Source organism: Cynocephalus volans, chromosome 3 (assembly GCF_027409185.1).
Source record: "Cynocephalus volans isolate mCynVol1 chromosome 3, mCynVol1.pri, whole genome shotgun sequence".
NCBI classification, from domain to species: Eukaryota; Metazoa; Chordata; class Mammalia; order Dermoptera; family Cynocephalidae; genus Cynocephalus; species Cynocephalus volans.
Window position 1 is genome coordinate 23310951 of NC_084462.1, and position 23354 is coordinate 23334304.

Sequence of the window (23354 nt, forward strand, 5' to 3'; positions counted from 1 at the left end):
ATTGCTGCCCCTCCTTTTCCTTTGTTCAATCCAGCTTTTTCCTTAGGGACAAAACATTGTATTATTCACCATTATAGCAAATGCATATTGAAGGAAGACCTTTTCTTCATGTTGATGTCAACTTTTCTTCACATGGTTTTTACAGGTTTGAGGTGAGATTTTGTTGCTATTATTGTGTTTTTATCGTCAGAGACCCAGGAAAACCCGAATCCTGCCCTGCCAATCATCCTTAACCTTTCTGTTTAGGGAACAATAGCAGAGTGGGGCTCCCAGTACCACTTCGTTAGTTATCTGGAGCCAGTAACCTCCATCATTGGGCTTACTGGTGAAAGGTGAGCTGGAAAGTGGTTTAGGGCTGCCTTCTTCTCCACTCTCAGCCCAAATCTGAATTGAAGACCTGTGTGTTCATGCATGCTGTGGAGACTGATAACTGGATCCCAAGTGGGGCACACACAGACAATGAGTAGAAGAGGCCAGGCTGGAAAGAAGGGACCTTCATCCCTGGATGCTGACCCATTAGGGCACTGCCTTTTATTAAGTATGTGTTAATAACCAAGCAGATAAGTAGCTTTTTTTCCCTTTTTTTTTTGGTGGGGGGAGGGCATGGGGTCAGGGAGATAGAAAGGGAATTGGTTAAGGCAAAGTCATGGGGAGAAAGATAAGTGTTCTTTCTCCAGTATCTGCTGTTGTCACCCTTGTCATCATTATGGTCACCATCATCATTATCTATGTACCATATTTTTATATTGAGTCATTATTTTAAAGCAGGCACTGTGATAGATTCTTCTTAGAATGGGGTTACTAAGGTGAACAGGAACTGAAACTGAAAAGGAACCCAGCTATCCTGTCTGGTGTACTATTTGACGTGATCACGAATGATACCAAGCAGAGCATGAAAAGGGCTGGAATAGAATTCAAGTTCTGTGGAGCTCCAGAGGGGAAGGGATACCCTCTTTTGGCTAGGGACACTTGAGGTGGCTTCATGAAGGACATGTTGTTTGACCTGAGCCTTGAAGGATAGGTAGAATTTTATAGATAGAAATAGGCAAGATGGGCCTGCTGAAATAGTATGAATGGGGACTGAAAAAACATGGTGTGTTGGTCTAATGCTGAATTTCAGATTGACTGGAGTAGAGTCAGATGGCTGGCAATTGGAGGGAACAGCACTAGAAGCTAGTTGTGACTTTCTGTGTAATGCTAGTTCCTCCATCTAGGATATTACTCTACTGGACAGGAAACCACATACAGTTTCTCCAATCATAAACTCATTTTTATGAGGCCTTATCCTTTGTCTCCTTCTGTCTCTCTGCAAGTCAACTTGTAGAGAAGCACATTCATAGGTATTATGATGGCCCATTTTGTTTTTGTTCTTAACATAAGAATTGGAGGGACCATGGGCTTGTGTGGTGGCTCTCAGAGGCCATCTTTTTGGCATAGGCTATCAGCACAGGTCATGGACTCCTATGAGTTCATCTTTTTCACATGGAATGTATGAAAACATTCTTCCCAACCTTCTCCAAAAGATCTGCAGATAAATTTGCTTCTGTTGATGTGATTCTGTCTTTAGGGAAGAGTTTGTTCCCCTCTTGGTAGACTGGGAGTGCCCTATGCAGAGGCCAAGACATTTTAGACTTTCAGATTTCCTACTGGAGCCAGGAGGGGATTTCTCAGCCATGGTGACAATCTAGGACAACCAGGTCCATGATCGTCCTACCCTGTCTGTGGAGCCTGTCCTTGGGGTTCATTCCCTTCCCAACACAAAGGCTCTTAAGGGGAGCTCTGCTGTGTCACTGCCAACTGGATAAAGACTTCAGGCTGAGGAGTTTCTGTAGAGCTCCCTTCATGTCCTTCTTCCTCAGGCAGTAGATGAATGGTGTCACCACCATGTACATCACTGAAGCCAGTGAGTCCTTGGCAGCAGAGTGGGAGGTTGAGGGACTCAGGTAGACCCCTATGATGGTCCCATAGAAGAGGATGACTACAGTAAGGTGGGAGCCACATGTAGAAAAGGACTTTTGTTTACCTTGGGTGGATGTGACCTTGAGCACAGCAGACACAATGTGTATATAGGAGACGAGAATGCCGAGGAAGGGGATGAGGATGATGAAGCCCCCCCCACCAGCAGAATCATGAGCTGGTTGAGTTGGGTGTTGGAACAGGAGAGCTGGAGCAGGGGAACAAGGTCACAAAAGAAGTAAGGGATGACATTGCTGGCGCAGAACTCCAGCCGAGCCACGAGCAGGGTGTGTAGCAGGGAGTGGAGGTTGGCCATGATCCAAAAGCTCCCCAGAGTCAGGACACACATTTGCAGGCTCATCATGGTGGAGTAGTGCAGGGGGTGGCAGATGGCCACATAGTGGTCATCTGCCATTGCTGTCAGAAGGAAGGTGTCCGTGTTGGCGAGCAGGATACAGAAGTAGATCTGGGCTAGGCAGCCACCATAGGAAATGGATTGAGTCTGCGTCTGGATGTTCACAAGCATCTTGGGGACTGTGGCAGACATGAAGCAGAAATCTACCAGGGAGAGGTTGCTGAGGAAGAAGTACATGGGTGTGTGGAGGTGGGAGTCTGAGCCAGTGGCCAGGATGATGAGTAAGTTCCCTGCAGCACTGATCAAGTACATGACAAGGAAGAGCCTGAAGATCAGCTCCTGCCTCTCCAGGCTGCTGGAGAGCACCAGGAGGATGAAGTAGGAGGCACTTGTGTGGTTTCTTTTGTCCACGGTCAACTAGTCCTTCTGGGAGATCCAGACCAGTCACAGACTAGAGAGAGGACAGAGGTTCTCAGGCCTCCCTCCTTGCCTCCTATAGTCCCTTAACTCACATCTGGTCACATCTCTGTGTTCATTTGGTAGAAACCCAAAGAAGGCTCTCAGCCTATGAAAGGAAAAGCCTCAACCAGGGAGTTCTATGGCCTCAATAACCCACAGAGTCAGAGTTTTAATTACTTTATTGCTATATTCTGTTAACTCTGAATCCCATGACGCCCCATCTACCATTCCTCAAAGGAGAATCCTTGTATATGGTCATGTATTCAGTGGTAGCAACAATAAGGGGGTTACTTAGGGTGTTTTAACCCCCCAAATTTTCATCATACTCTTATTCTTTGATATGAACAACTTATATATTCCCAATATTGAGTAAAGCGCTATAGAAATGTAGTTTCTTTCCACTTCCAATAAGAGTGCCACCTGAAGGCCCTTTCTGTGTGGAATTCTGGAAGCACAATGGCACATATATAGAACCAGAGGGTATTGTTTTTACAGACCCTTCTTTCCCCTACACCTTCTTCCCCCCCAAGATGTTGTCTCCCCTTGGTCTCCGACCCATGTAGAGCCCAGGGTTCAGGGTGCTCTGGATGCCACTCGTCATTGACTCTGGGGCACCTTGGTACTGGTCCTTGATGCTGGGGGATGGCACGGTTCAGGGTAAGCCTGAATAGAAGAGCCTGTTGACTGGGACAGCACAGTTGGCCCTTCTGTTTGGGCTTACCCAGGAAGGACCTCACCTCTGGAGGGTGATCCGAGAAGGGTGGGAGTCGCCCCTGCAAGTACCAAAGAGAAATTACAGGTGTAACGTTGCCCAAGGTAATGGAGATGGCAGCAGGACCATATAGTGACCCCACTAAATAGGAATTCATAATAGTTCAGTGAGAACTCAGGCTGAAGTTTTATTAGACATAAAACAAATTGTTTTTCATTGTTTCACAAAGAAGATTTGGGAGTTGGGTCCTATGAGAATGCAAATCTGTAAAGGGGAAGGGAAGAAGGAAAGGAAAGGACAGGGTTAATGTGCTGACTGGGGTTGGGGAACAGGTGACAGGGGAAATCAGTCTGGAAAGCTATGGGACTGGGGTTCCAACCCACCTGGGAACTGGACAGGGTGTGAAAAGGGGAAGAGAGTCTTGGCAGGCTGACTTTGCTTCTGCCACCACTTTGCTGAGGTAGGGCCTGCTTGGAGCAAAGGAGATTACCAGTGCAGTTGGGCAGGGTATTGTAGGAATGGAGACTTCAGCTATGTGGGTGGTCCCACTTGAGTTCTTAGCCTGTGTTGAGAGCTATTCTTTAGTATGGAAGATAAATGACTAATTTTGAATTAGCATTTTACTGATCTGATTTTAAGGAGTCAAGTGTTTGGCAATCTTTGGGATCCTTTGGAAGGAATCTTTGGGTAAAGGACAACCATAAAATAGAAATGCAGCAGTCTGAGAGGAGAGAAATCTATTTGTTGAAAAGTACAAAGGAAGGGAAACACAAATTTATTGTGGCTGAGCCCTTTATCCGATCAGTGCTGAACAAGAGATTTTTACTGGGCGATGTGAGAGATAAGAAAACAATAAAGGACATTGTTCTCATCCCCAGGAACATTCTAGTCAAATGTAAAATCTTCACATAAGAAACAGCCCTGAGACTAGGGAGGTGACACTTATTGAATACCTACTGTGTGTCATATACAGGTGTGGGCTTGTGCAGTTATTTAATTTTCCCAACAACCTAAATGAGGTAGGCATTATTATTTTTATTTTACAGATGAGTATACTGAGACCAAAAGAGTTTAAATAATTTTCCCAAAAACAGATCCCCCAGGATTTGATTCTAAGTCTGTCTGATTACAAAGCAGTGATCTTTCAATTTAATGGCTTTGATTTTTTCAAAAAGATTGAGTAACGAGTGCTACTGGGAAAACTTAAACTTGAGGCATCTGTGTAAATGATCAGGGAGTCCTGGAGTGGCCAGGGTTGGGACTGTAGCAGGTTGGATGGGGGCAGGACATGGAGGGAGGGGGAGAGTCTATACTGGGGAGAGAAGGCTTCTGGGGGTAGTGCTGTATGCAGTGACAGAGGCTTTGTCCTGTCCTTGATTAATATTCCTTCCAAACCAAGGGTGGCTCTGTCTTCCCTTCTCTTTCCAGTCCCCCAGCCTCCCAACTCTTTCCCATAGATATAGGAGAAGAAAATGTTCTTGTTATTACTTCCCACTTATTAGGACAATACTCTTTCCACATACTTCTATTTTAAGAAAACCAAAACTAAGAAAGTCTAACTTACAACAGAGAGGAATTTTCCCCTGGCTTCTAGGTCATTGCCGTCAGCATACAGGCATCTCCCAGTTTAAAACATCCGCCCTTGACCCACATTCTCCTCTGGCTGTTAGCCCATTTCTCTCCTCCTGTTTTCAGCAGAGGTCCTCAAAATGTGGGCAGTACTCACTCTCGAGTTTCCCTTTTGTTCTCTCATGACCCCCATTTTCAGGCTTCTCCACCAATCCATAAAACTTCTCCTCCCAAGGTCACCATAGCTCCATCTGGAGGTTGGTTCTCAGGCCCCATCTTACTAAAGCTGACAAGCAGCATTTGCCACAGTTGGTCATTCCCTCCTTGAGATATGTTCTTCACTCGATTTCGAGGCCTCACTCTCTGTCTTGAAACTTCTCCTACCTTACTAGCTACTCGCTCTCTGTGTCCTTTGCTGGTTCCTTCCCATTCTTCTGGTCTCTAGCTGTGGGGTGCCCCTGCACCATCTAAAGCCTCACCTCTTCTCTATTTACTCTCATAAGTAGTCACATTAGCATTAAATACCACAAAAGTGAGGAAAACATCCAAATTTCTATGTCCAGTTTGGGATTCCCCCCCGCCCCTTGAACTTCAAACTTATTTATATCCAGCTGCCTACTCCCAATATGCGTTTGGATGTCTTACAGACATCTCAGATTTAACTTTTCAAAAACGGTGTTGAAGATCTTCCTCTCCTTAAACCTGCTGCTTCCTCAGCCATCCCCATCTCATTCTTTCAACCGCTCAAGCCAAACCTTGACATCATCCTTAACTGCTCTTTCCCTTACTGGCCACCTCCAATACATTGGCAAATCCTGTCATCTCTAACTTTAAAATATATCCTAAATGGATCCACTTTCTCCCTATATCCATTGCTACCTTTAGGGTCTAAACAACCATTATTTCCATCCAGATTATTGCAATAGCCTCTTAGCTGGGCTCTCTGTTTCTACTCTTGCTCTACTCCTGATGGTCTATTTCTGCATAGCAACCAGAGTGAACATTAAGAAATGTATGTCAGATGATGTTACTTCTCTATTCAGAATCCTTCAATGGCCTCCTATCTCACTCAGAACCAAATCCAAAGTCCTCACCAAATCTTACAGGGCCATGCATTAGCTGGACCTCTACTGTCTCCCTGATCTCACCCAAGCATGTTCCTACCTCAGGGCCTTTGCACTTGTTATCCCCTCTGCTCAGAATTCTCTTCCCTTAATCCTTCTCTTCATTCCCATATGTGCTCAAATGTTGTCTCTGTTCAGGGTTCTCCGAAACACCTATCTAAAATAACATCCCAAAATGCAAATTAAAACCACAGTGAAATATCATCTCACCCCAGTTAAAGTGGCCATTACCAATCAGACAGAAAATGACAAATACTGGTGAGGATGTGGAGAAAAGGGATCTCTCCTGCATTGTTGGTGGGAATGTAAATTGGTGCAGCCATTGTGGAAAACAGTATGGAGGTTCCTTAGAGAACTGAAAATGGATCTACCTTACAACCCAGCTATCCCACTACTAGGTATAAACCTAAAGGACATGAAATCAATGTATCAAAAAGACACCTGCATCCCATGTTCATTGCATTCACAATAGCCAAGAGATTGAATCAACCTAAATGCCCATCAACAGATGAATGGATAAAAGAAGCTGTGGTATAGATACACAATGGAATACTATTCAGCCATAAAAAGAAATAATATCCTGTCTTTCACAGCAACATGAATGGGACTGGAAACCACCATGTTACGTGAAGTAAGTCAGGCATAGAAAGACAAATACCACATGATCTCACTCATGTGTGGAATCTAAAAATTAAAACAGAAATGGTTTTCGTAGAAGTAGAGAGTAGAATCATGGTTACCAGAGGCTGGGAGTGGAGAAAGTGGCGGGGAGGAGAAGAGGTGGATTAATGGGTACAAAACTATGCTATCTACCGTAAGTGAATCATTGTGCAGTATATGCATGTATTGAAATGACACTATGTGCCCCCAAAAGTTATATGTACAAGTAAATGTTAAAATTAAAAAAGAGTCTGACACAGAATAGGTTCTTGATAAATGTTTGTTGAATAAATGGAAGAAAAACAAAAGGAAAAAAAATAGCACCTGGTCTCTGTCATTCCCCTTATTTTGCTTTATTTTAATTCTCAGGTTGATCTATCTCTTCATTCATTTATGCTTCTGTGTCTCTAGAGTATAAGCTCATGAGAGCAGGAACTTTGTCTGTTTTTATGTATTACTACATTTTTAGTGTTTAGAACTGTGCCTAGACTATCAGAGACAATTTTTTTGTGCCTTTGTTGAATGACCAAATAATAGTTCTTAATGTTTCTCTCTCTGACCTTATGACATTGAAATTGGGCAAGACTTTAGACATAGTTCTCGTTAACCTGATATCAACCTAGTGTCTCTGAAACTTCAATGATATTTATTTATCATCTGTACTATTATTTTCTTAATACTTTAATCCACTAATTTAGTAAGTTGAAACCCATCAATTAAAAGAGAAAATTTGTAGCACCATGATACATATAAAAGCAGTATCCTTTTTTGAAATTTTAAGCTAGATACCACTACCTGCAGAAAGTTCTGAGTCTGAAACCTGCTTTTTCTTGGTTAAAACAGGAGAATGTAAAGTCAGAATGTAAAGGAGAATGTAAAGAATGTAAGAGAGGAGTTAAGGAAATATGAGTACCCATTTGAGTTTTTGTTTGAGAGGTAGTCAGAAGGGTTGAGAGAGAACTCAAAAGGGAAAAATTTCTCACCATGTGATTTCGTGTTATTTATCTCCATGTCTATAAACCACCTAATGCTAGCTCTCAGACCCCCATAGTAACAGACTCCAGATAATGAGGAGCCCTGCACCATCCCATACCCACCTGGACCCAAACTCCTATTTGTTTAGGTCTGATTTCTCTTCCTGATTCTTAGGCAACCAGCATGCACATTCGTCGCGTTTTCTTGCTCCCACAGCAGTTCTGCATCTCTCTCTGGTGACTGCCACAGCTCTCGGGTTTGTGTCAGCTTGAACACTGATCCTATTTCATGAAAGCCCAAGGGGTAGAGAAAAATTCTCATCTTTCACTTTGAGATCTTCAGATTTAATTTTGTTCAACGACTGAGCCATAAAATAATTTAGAAGGGGAGCCAACAAATTAAAGGAAACTACAGATAATAAACCTAAAACCGGATATAAGCCACATAGAAAAAGAAACATAATTAGGTAAAGTAGAAATCTGATTGATTCTTTGAAAAAAAAACTGGTAAACAATATCACCTTTGATAAACAAATGAAACAGAAAATTTTAATTAAGTCAGGATTTGGAAATATGCTTAACAGCTAGTACAATAGTTTCATTTTTAAGTTGAATATTATTTTCAGTGATGGGATAACATGGCTTATCAAATAAAAATAAATGTCTACTTACAAATACATAAAATATCCCCAAAGATGCAAAAAGAATTAGAGAACATGAATGTAAAGAATTATAAAGCTATTAAATGGTTTCTAAAAGGGCATCTGACTCCAATGCAGAAAAGTTTCTAACTTACCTAGAAAGAATAATTTATGCAGTAATAAAACATTTAAAAAAAATCAAAAACGATGGCATAATCAACATCTGCAAAATGGATTTAGTAATATTTGCTAAAAGGGAATGTTGTGAGGATTAAATGAGAAAATGCACATAATGTGCTCAGGACAGTGCATTGTATGTAGTAGGCACACAGCAAACATTTGCTATTATTATTGCTATTATCATTATTATAATTAAATACATTTTTGAGGCAAATATGATTTTAATCCCAAACTAGACAAAGACAACAGAAAGAATATTTTAGGCCAGTTTTGTTTATAGACATAGATGCAAATGCCCCCAAATAATGTATTTGCAAACTAAGAAAACAACACAATGAAAGAATTATCCATTAAACTCAAATCAATTAGCCCAGTTGATCACAGCAAAATATCCAAATAATGTAAATAGAACCTGGTGAATCATCCAGGTAAATTTATCATCACCTTACAGTTTAAAACTCCGAAAACATTAGGACTGTTTTTTCTTAATAGATAAACTGTGTATTTAAAAATGAGTCAATATCACGTTTATTGAAGAATATTTAAAATTTTCCCCTAAAAAGAACATAATATGCATGTTTTCTTTTATCATTCCTTATTTAACATTTCCCTAGAAATGCTGGTGATGGGATATCTGAAAATAAAAAAGAAACAAAAATAGAACTATTTGCAAAAGATCTGTCCTACAACTAAGCTATTAAAAGAAATAAAGTAATTTTTAAAAATAAAGTTAGTTTAACAAAGTTGCAGGATATAATATCACACAAATATCAGTAAATTCCTTATCGATATGCCAACAATAAGTAACCATTCAAAAAGCAATTAAAAAGATGATTTCATTCCCATTGATGAAGAAGGTGAATATTTGGATCTGAATTCAACTTGAAAAATACAATGTTTGTTCAAAGAAAATTATACCCCAGCTAGACTGGCTGTTTTCAAAAAGACGGAGAATAACAAATCCTGACAAGGATTTGGAGTAAAGGGAACTCCTCCACACCATTGGTGGGACTGTAAATTAGTAGAGCCATTATGGAAAACAGTATGGAGGTTTCTCAAACTACAGATAGAACTACCGTACAATCCAGCAATCCCCCTACTGGGTTGGAAATCATCATGTTAGAGGAATACCTGCACTCCCATGTTCTCTGCAGCCTCTATTTACAATAGCCAAGATATGGAACCAACCTAAATGTCCATTGACAGATGACTGGATAAGGAAAATGTGGTATATATATGCCATGGAATATTACACAGCCATAAAAAAGAATGAAATTCTACCATTCACAGCAGCATCGATGAGCTTGGAGAAAAATATGTTTAGTGAAATAAGCGAAGTAGAGAAAGAATACCGCATATCCTCACTCCTAAGGGGGAGGAAAGGGGGGGTGGGGGAGAGAGAGAGAGAGAGAGAACAATAAAACATTGAACTTTCAGGAGGAGAGAACAGACCTATTAGAGGTGGGGGCGGGGGAAGGGATTAGGGAGTTTTTGGGTAAGGGACACAGAATAATTATGATCTGTAATGATGAACATGCAAATAATATTGATTTGATCATCACATACTCTACATAAATACTAAGTTAACTCTGTATCCCATAAATATGTATAATCAATTGTTTCAATAAAAAAAAACTATATATAAAAAAGAAAACTGTAATGGATAAAGTTAAGGAATATGTAAGATAGAAATAGATTCTAATCCAAAGGTCTCTGCCCAGGTTAAACATTAAAAGGTGTTGGAAATTGCTGGATAACAGAATTCCTTGGATAGCCTCCATTGTAGGGAATGAGGGCAGGGGCTGAGGGAGTTTGTCTGGGACTCAGATTCTGTGTGATTTTGGAAGTCTGTACTCTGCTTTCTTTTCTGGAAAATGATGGGGTTGGGTCCATGGATGGTTTCTAAGGTCCCCTACGGGTCTCAGTTTCTGCTTGTCTTTGAGAAGTGGAGGAGGAGATGTCTTTTGGCTAATATATTTTGGGGCTTTGGGGGAGGAGTGTCTCTTCCTTCCCCCACATCGGCACTCACCTGTCCAGTTGGTCTGATTTCTGCCAACCCCACCAAGGAACCTGCCTTCTCCTGAGTTGCTTCTCCTTTCTAAGGAGGGATAGAAAGCTCACAAGCAGCCTAGGGCCAGAGATACCATCCTGGGCCCCATGGAGAGCGAGATGGAAAAACAAGATGGGAAGCAAGTGGGTGGAAGGCAGGGTGAGGGAGGTGGCTGGGGAGAGCAGAGCCCCCATTCCCTGATTCTTGGGCCAAGGAGAGGTGTGTAGCCCTCCCACTTGGATTATTTGCAGGGCTACTCTTGGGCTCTAGGGAGCATTCCCCAAAGGGCATAATCAGAAATCAATGTAGAGTATGTAGCCTTGGGTCCTGCTAGGCCTGTTTCTCCTGGGCTCCACACCTCTCATCTCCTTAGGGTTTTTCCACTTGAAAGTTATTGCCTTCAGTGGTTTGTTACTTTTGTCTCCAGGGGAAGTTTTTACAGTTTCTTAGTTTTTATCTTCAGTCTAGGGAATTGATCTTGTTTACTCATCAGGTCAGAACTCCCAAGTTCATGTTGATGGTCATCTTTTTAAAATTATGGTAAAATACACATAACATAAAATTTACCATCTTAATCATTTCGGGGTGTGTAGTTCAGCAGTGTTAAGTACATTCACATTGTTATGCAACTAATCTCCAGAACTCATTTTATCTTTCCAAACTGAAACCTGGGACCCATTAAACAACTCCGCATTCCTTCCTCTTTCCAGCCCCTGGCAACCACACTTCTACTCTTGTCTCTATAAATTTGATTACTCTAGGTACCTCATGTGACTGGAATAATACAGTATTTGTCCTTTTGTGACTGGTTTAGTTCACTTAGCATAATGTCCTGAAGGTTCATCCATGTTATAGCATGTGTCAGAATTTCCTTCCTCTTTAAGGCTAATGACATTCCATTGTGTATATTATGTTTTTTTTAATCCATTCATCTGTCAATGGACATGTGGATTGTTTCCAACTTTTGGATATTGTGAATAATGCTGCTATAAATATGGATGTAAAAATATTCCTTGGAGATCCTGCTTTCAATTCTTTTATGTGTATACCCAATAGTGGAATTGCTGGATTATAAGGTAATTCTATTCTTAATATTTTGAGGAATCACTACAGTTTTTCATAGAGGCTGCACCATTTTACCTTCCCACCAACTGTGTACAAGTGTGTTCCAGATTCATCCTCGCCAATCATGTTATTTTCTGTTTTTTGTTTTGGTAATAACTATCCTAATGTGTATGAGATGATATCTCATTGTGGTTTTGTTTTGTATTTCTCTAATGATTAGTGATACCATGCACGTTTTTATGTACTTGTTGGCCATTTACATATCTTCTTTGGAGAAATGTCTATTCATTTGCCTATTTTGAGATCAGGTTGGATGGTTGTTTTTATCATTGTTAGAGTCGTAGGAATTTTTATACATTCTGGATATTAACCCCTTATCATATATATGACTTGCAAATATTTTCTCTTTCCATAGGTTGCTTTTTTATTCTGTTGATTGTGTTCATTGGTGCATGAAAGTTGTAAATTTTGATGTAGTTCAGATTATGTATATTTTCTTTTCTTGACTATGCTTTTGGTGTCATGTCCAAGAAATCATCACCAAATTCAGTGTTATGAATCTTTCCCTCTATGTTTTCTTCTAGGAGTTTGATAGTTTTAGCTCACCCTTAGGTCTTTGATCCATTTTCAGTGTATTTTTGGATATGGCATAAGGTAAGGGTCCAACTTCATTCTTTTGCATGTGGCTATCCAGTTTTCCCAACACTGTTTGTTAAGAAGAGTGTCCTTTCCCCATTGAGCGGTCTTGGCACCCTTGTTGAAAACCATGTGACCATATATATGAGAGTTTATTTCTGGGCTCTCCATTCTGTTCCATTGGTCTGTACGTGTGTCTTTAAGCCAGTACCACACTGTTTTGATAACTGTAGCTTTGCAATCATTAAGTGTGAGACCTTCAGGTTTGTTCTTCTTTCAAGATTGTATTGGCTATTTAGGGTCCCTTGAGATTCCATATGAATTTTAGGGTGAATTTTTCTATTTCTGAAAAAAATGCCATTGAGATTATGATAGAAATTGCACTAAATTGAGAAATCATTTTGGAGAGTATTAGCCCCTTAACAGTACTGTCTTCCAATCCACAAAAATGGATGTCTTTCCACTTATTGATATCTTTATTTCAGCAACATTTTGTAGTTTTCAGTATTTATTTCTAAGTATTTGATTCTTTTTGATGCCATTGTAAATGGAATAGCTTTCTTAATTTCTTTTTCAGACTGTTTATTGTTAGTGTATAGAAACACAGCTCATTTTTGCATGTTGATTTTGTATCTTGCAACTTTGCTAAACTTGCTTATTAGTTCTAATAGCTTTCTGTGTGTGTGTGTGAATCTTTAGGGTTTACTACATATAAAATCAAGCCATCTGTGAACAGAGGTAATTTTACTTCTTCCTTTCAGGTTTGGATGCCTTTTATTTCTTTTTCTTACCTAATTTCTCTGGCTAGGACTTCCACTATTTTATTGAATAGATGTGGTGAAGTGGGTATTCTAGTCTTGTTCTTGATCTTAGAGAACAAGCTTTCAATCTTTCATCATTGGGTCTGATGTTAACCGTAGCCTTTTCACATATGGCCTTTATTATGTTTAGGTAGTTTCCTTCTATTCCTAATTCGTTGTGGATTTTTATCTTGCAGGGGTCTTGGATTTTGTCACGTTTTGTGCATCAACTGAGATGATCATGTAGGTTTTTCTCTTTCATTCTGTTAATGTGGTGTACATTGATTGATTGTTTTATGTTGAACTATCCTTGCATTCCAGGAATAAATCCCACTTGGTCATGGTTTATAACCCTTTTAATGTGCTGTTGAATTCTATTTGCTAGAATTTGATTGAGGATTTTTGCCTCAATATTTATCAGGGATATTGGTCTGTAGTTTTCTCGTAGTGTCTATATCTGCCTTTTGTATCAGGGTAATGCTACACTCAGAATGAGTGTGGAAATGTTCCTTTCTCTTCAATTTTTTGGAAGAGTTTGAGGAGGATCGGTGTTAAGTATTGTTGAAATATTTTCTTAGTTGGGATGTTTTTGATTATTGATTCACTCTCTAATTTTTAGGTCTGTTCAGATTATTTATCTCATGATTTATTAATTGCTCAGATTATTTATTTCATGATTTAGACTTTGTGGGTTGTGTGTTTCTAGGAATTTGTTCATTTTACCCATATTATCTAATTTGTTGCCATAAAATTGAACAAAGTACTCCCATAATTCTTTTTATTTCTGTAAAATTGGTTGTTATGTTCCCTCTTTTCTGATTTTAGTTGAGTCTTTTCCTTTTTCTTTAGTCTATCTAACTAAAAGTTTGTCCATTTTGTTGGTTGTCTGAAGAACAAACTCTCAGTTTTGTAATTTTCTCTATTTTTAATCCTTTGTTTTGTTTATCTGTGCTCTAACTTTCATTATTACCTTTCTTTTGTTAGCCTTGGGTTTAGTTGATTCTTCCTTCAGTAGTGGACATGAGATTTTCTAATGTTTTAATGTTTACAGCTATAAGTTTTCCTTTTAGCTCTGCTTTGCTACATCCTATAAGTTTTGGTATTTTTTGTTTTCATTTTAATCTGTCTCAAGATATTTTCCAATTTCTCTTGTGATTTATTCTTCGACCCACTGGTTGTTTAAGAGTGTGTTGTTTAGTTTTCCTATATGAGGGGACTTCAAAAAGTTTGTGAAAAAATGAAATCAAAAGATAAAAATTAAGAATATAAACTTTATTTCTCAGCACAAGCTCCCTCGAGTTTAAGAAACTTTTTTACGGGATGATACCAGTCGATTAGTCCATCCCTAAAGAACTGTGTATCCTAAGAATTGAACCATCTCAGTGCAATCTTTTTACATTATTAACTGCAGAAAAATGGGTGCCGTTTAAAGATTTTTTAATATTAGGAAACAAAAAGAATTCAGAAGGAGCCAAATCAGGACTGGAAGGTGGATGCCTAATAATTTTCCATTGAAACTCTTGCAAAATTTCCCTTTTTTGATGGGAAGATTGAGCAGGAGAGGTGTCATGGTGAAAAAGAACTCTCTGGTGAAGCTTTCTTGGGCATTATTCTTTTTTCTTTTCTTTTTTATTTCCCTTCATTAAAAAAATTTTTTCCTCGGCAATTTTCTGCTAAAGTTTGGTCTAACTTCTGAAAACACTCTCATAATAAGCAGACATTATCATTCTTTGGCCATCCAGAAAGTTCACAAGAAAAATGTCTTGATCATCCCTCAAAACTGTTGCTATGACCTTTGCCCTTGACTTCTGCTTTTGCTTTGACTGGACCACTTTTACCTTTTGGTAGCCATTATTTTCATTGTGATTTGTCTTCAGGATCATAGTGGTAAAGCTGTGTCTCATCTCTTCCAATTCTTTGAAGAAATACCTCAGAATCTTGATTCCACTTCTTCTTCTTCTTCTTCTTTTTTTTTTTTTACTGAAATCTCTGCTCTTGTTTGCAGCCAATCTGGACACAACAGTTTTGGCACCAATCGATAAAAAAATTTGCTCAGTTATAATCTTTCATTCAGAATTGTGTAGGCTGAACCACTTGGGATGTCTATGGTCTGTTTTTTCTGCAATTAATCATTGGTCCTGTTAAATTAGAGCACAAAGAAGATTAATACTTTTCTCACAAGTTGATGTGGATGGTCTGCTGCTTCAGGCTTCATCTTTGTTATTATCTTCTCCCTTCTTAAAGTGATTTTTCATTTGTACACTGCTGATTTCTTTGGGGACATTGTCCCCATAAACTTTTCATACCGTATCAATGATTTCAGCATTTTTCTACCCAAGCTTCACCATAAATTTGATGTTTGATCTTGCTTCAATTTTAGCAGAATTTATGTTGCTGTCCTAGAGGTTGTTTTCAAATTGATGTCTATGTTTCTTAGTGCCTCAAACTAGATCCTGTCAGATATGTCATAATACGTTAGTATGAGCTTATTTTGGTGCAAAAATTTTGAAATCCATGCACACCTTTTAAAATAGTATACATTTTCCATGACTTTCAGAAGACCCCTCATATCTGTGGATTTTCCAGTTTCCTTTAAGCTATTGCTTTGTAGTTTCTTTTCATTGTGATTGGAAATGATACTTTATATGATTCCAATCTTTTAAAAATTATTAAGACTTGTTTTGTGGCCTAATATGAGGTCTATAGTAGAGAATATTTCATGTGCACTTGAAAATAATATGTATTCCACTGTTGTTGGGTAGAGTGTTCTGTACATGTGTTGGGACCAATTGGTCTATAGTGTTGTCAAGTCTTCTATTTTCTTATATGTGTCTTCTGTTGGATTGTTCTGTCCATTACTGAAAGTGGACTATGATGTCTCCTACTATTATTGTACAGCTATGTATTTCTCCATCAGTTCTGTCAGTGTTTGCCTCATACACTTAGGAATTCTGATGTTTGGTGCATATATGTTTATAATTGATATATCTTCTTGGTGAATTCAACATTTTATTATTATATAATGTCCATTCTGTCGTTTTGTTTTGTTTTGTTTTGTTTGTGACAATTTTTGAATTGAAATCTATTTTGTCTATTCTTAGTATAAACACTTCTGCTATCTTTTGGTGATTATTTGCTTGGAATATCTTTTTCCATCCTTTCTCTTTCAACCTATACATATCCTTAGGTCTAAAGTGAATCTTCTGTAGATAGAATATAGTTGGATTGTTTGTTTTATTCATTCTTCCAATCTATGTCTTTTGACTAAGGAGTTTAATCCATTTACATTTAAAGTAATTACTGATAGCTTAGAAGTTACTATTAGTGATTTTTTATTTGTCTTGTGCATATCTTATACATTTTTTGTCCCTCATTTCCTCCCTTGCTGTCTTCTTTTGTTTGATTGACATTTTTTAGTGACATGTTTTGATTCCCTTCTCACTTCCTATTGTGTATATTGTATAGAAATTTTCTTTGTGGTTATCATGGTGATTACATAAAACATCCTAAAATTATAACAGTCTATTTTAAGCTGATTACAATTTCAACTGCATTAAAAAAAAAAACCCCAAAACAAAAAACGTCTACTCCTTTATAGCTCCAAACTCCTCTGTATGTTATTGATGTCACAAATTACAATCATGTACCCATTGACATAGACTTATTATTTATGCTTTTGCCTTTTACATCCTATAAAAGAATAAAATGTAGAGCTACCAACCAAAGTTACAATAATGTAGGTTTTCAGATTCATCCATATATTTACTTTTACCAAAAAGCTTTATATTTTCATATGGTTTCAAGTAACTCTGTAGGATAAAAGAAAAGGAGAATCCCTCTTTTCCATCCCATCATAAAACTACCAGAATGCTACAGAACCCTGTGCTCTTCCTGAAAAGTATATGAAAATTTCGGGCTTTTGTTGTTGGGAAAGTAACATCACCGTAATTGGGTCTTATTGTTTAAAGTTTCCCAGATAATTTAATGGGCATGAATTTTTATGTTTCAGCCAGCTTCCTCAGTGCCTTTGCTTTGGCAAATATAACTTCTGGACATGCAAGTAACTGTCTTTTATATTCTTCTTCGAGGTATATATTCTGAGAGCATTGAAACTGTCAAAGAAATCTTGGCTTTTAGTGGCAGGCACTAGAGTTGTTCTTAATAATGTGATTTTGGACTGAGCAGAGTTGATATTGTCAACCTGCCTGAATTAGTTTGATTATAATATGAACTTCCTAAAGTTCATGTGCTCAGCTGAGGTTGTTGTTTAATATTCAACAAGGATTGTGCCAGTCAGTCAGTGCTGTAGAAAAACATCAGGTATGTGTTAGTATTGATGCCTTTATTTGAATTGCAACATATTCCAACTGGCTGCCAACTCGGCCACTGCCCCTGCCTTCTATTCCCTGTCTTCAAGGTCTCCAACCTTAGAAGTTTAAACTTAGCTCATAGATTCCAGGGCACTAAAGACATGTAGTTTCCCAGATGGGGAAGCTGAGAAGGAAAGGATCTTGTCCCTGGTCAAGTGAGCGAATGACAGATTTAGAGTTGGACCCTGGTGTATGGACTCCCATGATGACTTTTTCCTGACAATGTGGTTCCAGTTGTGCCTTCCTTTCCTCGAGAATCTCATGTCTGGACTGATCTGGCTGTTTCCTGCCTTCCATTCCCTGTCTTCTTCAGTGCCCCCTTTCACAGGTCACTCTGTGATTCAAAGACCTTCTGTCACCCTTGACTACATTATTTAAATGAATGCTTAGTCTCAACTTACAAAGCTGTCCTGAGTGAAGCCTGTGGGGCCTGGGCCTTGCCCACTTGGCAAAACCTTTTTCTGATATCCATTTTCTACCTCTGGGATTTGTCCCTGATGGAGAAGAGCTGAATAGAAGGTCAGATTGGACCCTTCAGGTGACCTTGGTACTCATTCAGCTGTTGCCCTGCTGTTTCCAGCAGTGTCTGTTTTCCATATACATGTCCTTCTTCTTCAACTGGCCTGTTCTGCATGTTGTCTTCTTGCAGAGACTTTGCCCACCGGGAGTGTGCTGAATTCCACACAGAGACCTGCAGGCTCTTGGGAGTGGCTTGTAGAAGGTTGTGGCACAGGAGGTGACAGCAGCATCACAGCCAGCCAGGAGGAGAAAGTTGGGCCTAGAAAGTCCCTCACTGCCATCCAGTTGGATAAGCATGCAGTTCCTAAGCTCCTTGCCAGGCATGGTGCTTAGTGGTGGAGAAATAAAAACAGCTTTACTTCTACCAATATTTACCACCTCTTATCTATTCATTTCATTCTCTTGAGAGTTTTGGGGGTACATGCTCCAGGCCAATAGGAACAAAGAGAAGGAAATCTAATATTCAGTTAAGTGTCTATTGCACTAGACGTGTTGGTACCTTACCCATATTCGTACAGATTTCCATGGTGGGGGCTTCCCATGCCTCAGTGACTGAGAAATTCCCTGCCCACTGGCATGTGCTTGGCTCACTGAGGGACAGGCAGGAAGTGCCAGGTAGTTAGTACCCAAAGGAGAAATCCTTCACAAATAATGGGTGGGAATTGGAGGGAAAACCTTCCAGCTTCCCTATCCTTCCACCCATTTTGGAGGCATGTTCCACAGACCCATCAGAGGGCCCCTAGTGGGATGGGCTCCAGGTGCCCATAGCTGTGACCTGCTCACTATTGCACACCATATTTGCTTTCCTATCTTCTTTGAGTCACATCTCCAACCTCTCAAAATGCTTCCCAGGATTACCTCCCAAATAAACTATATCCAAATCTTTGTCTCAGGGTCTGCTTTGGGAGAAACCCAAACTAAGAGCCCTGTTACATAGCAGGATGTCAGTTACTTTTCACACAAGCCATGAAATATGCATCAAGTCCTTTTTAGAGATGAGGATGCTGAGGTTCAGCGAGGTTAAGCTGATTCCTCAGGGTTACATAGCAATTAAGGATAGAGCCAGGATTTGAGACCATACCTGTGTGGCTCCTAAGCCTGTCCTATTTCTCCCACTCCTCGATGCTTCAGGTAAAACTCTAGGGGGGGGCTCAGCAGACCTAAGCTCTGGGTCCATTCTTCCTCCCAATTGATGTGTGATCTCAGGCAGATCCCTTGGTTGTTCTTGGTCTAAATCTCATTTGCATTCCTACCTCAGGGTTTTTGTACTAGCTATTCATTTTGACTGGAATATTCTTCCAGTTTCTATGTTAGGGGTCCTGAAGACCACCCTCAGATTCAATGCTTCTGTAGAAGGAATCACAGAACTCAGTAAAATTGTTATTCTCATGGTGATGGTTTATTGCAGCATAAGGAGACAGATTAAAATTAGCAAAGGTAAAAGGCACATAGGATGGAAGCTTCTGTTTTTCCTCTCACAGAGAGCACTTAATTCTCCCAGCAGTGATGTGTGACAACACATACATGCATTACTAAGACAGGATAGAGCTAGGCCTGTGAACCAAACTGACTCCATTTTCCTGCAGAGGACATTTTGTTACTTTTCCACTCCCCCGGGTAGTGGCCTGATAAAAGTAACTGAAAGAGATCAGTTGGGCCTAACCACCCTGATAAAATAAACTGATATAAGAGGGGAACAGATATTTACCGAGTTGCAAAACCCTTTCCTGAAGGCTTGTTAAAATATAACTGTTAGCCTTGTTTAAAACTTGTCATTTATCTACCCATTCTTTGTTTTCTGATAAGTGTAAAAATTAAGTTACAGATTAACCTTACAACCCCTTTAGAAATTACACGCCAGATGCTCTTGGAACTGAGCCCCCTTATGACCACCGTAAAAATACCAGAAGTCATTAAAAGAAGATTTGATGTCAATTGAGGAACTGCTTGTCTTTGAAAAACCCTTAACCAACTTCTGCCAGGCAGGTAGCCTGACTCCTGTGCCTGTGCACAAAGCTTCAAGGTGACCACTACGGTGACCCTCTTGGCATGGCAATAATGAACAAAACCACCAACTTGGACCTACTGAGTAGGCATGAGGATCTAACTGAGCATGGACCCCTGATGCAGCAAGGAAAAACAGAATGGAGCACCTCCAGAGGTGCAGAATGATGATGCTGACCTTTGCCCTTTGCCCCCTTGCCTTAAAAGGACCCTGGACAGCTTTCCTTGGGAGCTAGTTTCCCAATAGCTCCTTCCCTTATGAATAAGTCTATCTCCTCCTTTAATAAAGCATTGCTTGCTTTACTGCTGGTTGCATTGTTCCTCGTTTCTATGAGTTTGAGACCCAAGAGCCTAATTTGGTAACATTACCAACTAGAGAAGGTCATCTGTATTTTGGTGTCCATGATTTTTATTCATGACCAGCCGTGCACACATGGAGCACCCATGTAGCTGATCTTACTTATTTAGTCTCTAGCCCATTTAGATGTCAAACTGATAAAGCATGGCCTGAGACCTGCACCTTAAATCATATTGTTAGAAAATACTACCTGGCATGGCTCAAACCCTCCAGATATACCAAGATACTCTTATTAGGTAAGATATTCCAATTGCTTAAAGGTTATGTCCTGGTCAGGGTCAGTCCTTTCTTTGGAATGTGCATAGTCTGGACAACCCAGGCCTGCTGCATTAACCCTTTGCTGTACACTCTGTGCCAGGTTCATACTGGCAGCATGCCCATTACCAGAAATTACTTTTGTACCCTGTGTCCCCATCCCAGCTATCCTCCAACCTCTGCCTCCTCCCTCTTTCCCCCCAACTGCACTTTGTAACCCTAGGAATGTTCCCTCCCTCTGTAAGACCAACGCACTACTGTAGTCTTTCTTTCCTTCATTCTTTCTCCCTTTGCTCCCACGTATGAGTGAGCACATGCAGACTTTATCCCTCTGTGCTTTGCTTATTTCACTCAACATAAGTTTCTCCAGGTTCATCCCTGTTTTTGCAAATGGGATTATTTCATTCTTTTTTATGGTAGAGTAGTATTCCATGGTATATATATAGCACAGTTTCCTTATCCAATCATCGACTGATGGACATTTAGATTGGTTCCTTATCTTGGCTATTGTAAACAGAGATGGGATGAACATGGGAGTACAGGTATCCCTTCGACATGATGATTTCCATTCCTATGGGTATATACCCAGAACAGGGCTTGCTGGATTGTATGGAAGATCTATCTGTTGTTGTTTGAGAAAACTCCATACTGTTTTCCACAGTGGTTGTACTAATTTACAGTCCCACCAACAGTGTAGGAGTGTTCTCTTCTCTGCACACCATAGCCAGCCTTTTTTATTTACCATCTTTTTGATTATAGCCAGTCTAACTGAGGTGAGGTGGTATCTTGATGTAGTTTTAATTTGCATTTCCCTGATGACTAGTGATGTTGAGCATTTTTTCATGTATCTGTTGGCCATTTGTATGTCTTCCTTTGAAAAATGTCTATTCAGCTCCTTTGCCCATTTTTTAATTGGGTTATTTGTTTTTATACTGTATAATTGCTTGAGTTCTATGTACATTCTCCATATAAATCCCTTGTCGGATGCATAGTTAGCAAAAATTTTCTCCCACTCTGTACGTTGTCATTTCACTCTGTTGATTGTTTCCTTTGCTGCGTGGAAGCTTTTTAGTTTGATATAGTCCCATTTGTTCATTTTTTCTTTTGCTGCTTGTGCTTTCGGGCTCATATTCATAAAGCTTGTGCCCAGTCCTAATTGCTGAAGTGTTTCACCTATATTTTCCCTTAGTAATTTTACAGTTTCAGGTCTTATACTTAAGTCTTTAATCCATTTTGAGTTGATTTTAGGGTTTGGTGAGAGATGCATATCTAGTTTCATTTTTCTGCATATGGATATCCAGTTTTCCCAGCACCACTTGTTGAAGAGACCCTCTTTTCCCCAATGTAGATTTTTGTTGCCTTTGTCCAATATCAGATGGATGTAAACCTGAGGGGTTATTTTTCAGTTCTCAGTTCTACTCCACTGGTCTGAATGTCTGTTTTTATACCAGTGCCATGCTGTTTTGGTTAGAGTAGCTTTGTAGTATAATTTGAAGTAAGGTAGTGTTATGCCTCTGGCTTTTTTTTTTTTTTTTTTTTTTACTCAGGATTGCTTTGGCTATTTGAAGTCTTTTGTTTTCCATATGAAAGGTAAGATTGTTTTTTACATCTCTGTGAAGAATGTCTTTGGTATTTTGATGGGGATTGCACTGAATTTGTAGATCACTTTGGGTAGTACAGACATTTTTACAATGTTCATTCTTCCAACCAAGAGCATGGAACATCTTTTTGTGTCTTCTTTAATTTCATTCAGAAGTGCTTTGTAGTTCTCATTGTAGAGGTTTTTCACATCCTTGGTTAAATTGAACACTTTGTATCTTATTTTTTTTGTGACAATCATAAATAGGCTTTCTTTCTTTATTTCTCTGTTAATTCATTATTTGAGTATATAAATGCTACTGACTTGGGGGCATTTATTTTGTATCCTGCAACATTACTGAAGTTGTTAATCAGCTCTAGAATTTTTTTGATAGAGTCTTTAGGTTTTCTTATATATACTATCATGTAATCTGCAAGTAGAGGAAGTTTGACTTCATCTTTTCCAATCTGGATTCCCTTTACTTCTTTCTCTTGCCTGATTGCTCTGGCTAGCACCTCCAGTACTATGTTAAATAGATGTGTTGAGAATGGGCATCCTTTTCTTGTTCCTGTTCTTAAGGGAAAGGCCTTCAGTTTTCCCCCATTCAGAATATTGGCAGTAGGCTTGTCATAAATGGCTTTTGATGTGTTGAGATATTTTCCTTCTCTGCCTAATTTGTTGAGAGTCTTTATCATGAAAGGATGTGGAATTTTGTCAAATGCTTTTCAGCATCTATTGAGATAATGATATGTTCTTTCCTTGAGTTTTTTGATGTGATATATCACATTTATTCACTTTCATATGTTGAACCATCCTTGCATCCCTGGGATGCATACCACTTGATCATAGTGTATAATTTAAAAAATATGCTGCTGTATTCTGATTGCTAATATTTTGTTGAGGATTTCAGCATCTGGGTTCATCAAGGATATTGGCGTATAATTTTCTTTTTTTTGTTGTTTCTTTATCTGGTTTTAGAATCACGATTATTTTGGCCTCAGAATGAGTTTGGGAGAGTAGCGTCTGTTTCAATTGTTTTGAACAGTTTGAGGAGAATTGGTATTAACTCCTCTTTAAAAGTCTGATAG

General features: G+C 39.3%; 1 pseudogene; it reads right to left on the reverse strand.

Annotated features, from left to right (window-relative positions):
• Positions 1-1787: 1787 nt before the first annotated feature.
• Positions 1788-18394, reverse strand: LOC134372481 (olfactory receptor 1361-like; annotated as a pseudogene).
• Positions 18395-23354: the final 4960 nt, after the last annotated feature.